General features: G+C 42.8%; 1 non-coding gene across 1 annotated transcript; it reads right to left on the reverse strand.

Annotated features, from left to right (window-relative positions):
* Positions 1 to 483: 483 nt before the first annotated feature.
* Positions 484 to 590, reverse strand: LOC145560916 (small nucleolar RNA R71). The gene has a single exon (XR_014093509.1). It is a non-coding gene; the product is annotated as a small nucleolar RNA R71 (small nucleolar RNA).
* Between the last annotated feature and the right edge of the window lie 244 nt (positions 591 to 834).

The following is an 834-nucleotide window of genomic DNA, read 5'->3' on the forward strand; positions in this document are numbered from 1 at the left end:
GTTAGAGTCATTTTATTTGCTTTCCTTTCTTGCATTTTGCTTGCTTAATCCTACTTGTCATTACTAATCGCGTGCTTAGCTTTGTTGTATTCAAAGAGAGATATGGCAAGACAAGAGGATGACCTTCTTTTTAGGGAGTTTGGAAACCCGGAAATCTATGAGCTCACGAGTGGTATACTTCTCCCGACCACCGAGACTAATTTCACAATCCATCCACAATATGCTAGGATTGTGCAAATTGAGCAATTTTCCGGAGGCGTAAGTGAAGACTCTATTGAGCATTTGGACCGATTCCTTGAGTTGTGTGCAATGATGCAAACAAATGAAGTGAGCTAAGATTACATTCGTATGCATCTCTTTCGGCAATCTCTCACCGGAAGAGCAAAGAAATGGCTCAAGCTTTTGAAGCCCAACTCTCTCACCACATGGAAGGAAGTTGCAAAGGCCTTTTTCAAGAGGTTCATTTCCGAGGAGCAAACCGCAAAGATGAGGAGGAAGATAACTTCCTTTGAGCAAGAACCGGATTAAACTTTTGGGGAAGCATGGGAAAGGTTTAAGGATTTGATTAGAGCGTGTCCTCATCATGAATTCAATCGTAATTTGCTCATGAGATTCTTCTATGATGGCTTGGAGCCAATGTCAAGGACCAATCTAGATGCGGGTGCCGGTGGCCAATTGATTAAGATCCCTCAAAGCCAAGTTGAAGCTACAATTGAAGAAGTGGCTACTAACGATTCTTGGGGAGGCCAAAGAAGGTCCCAAGGGAAGCAAAGGGATCCTTATGAGTTGGAGAAAGTCGGCCAAATTAAGCACATAGTTGAGCTCTTGAATGAA

This window comes from Chenopodium album, chromosome 9, assembly GCF_948465745.1.
Source record: "Chenopodium album chromosome 9, dcCheAlbu1.1, whole genome shotgun sequence".
Classification (NCBI taxonomy): domain Eukaryota; kingdom Viridiplantae; phylum Streptophyta; class Magnoliopsida; order Caryophyllales; family Amaranthaceae; genus Chenopodium; species Chenopodium album.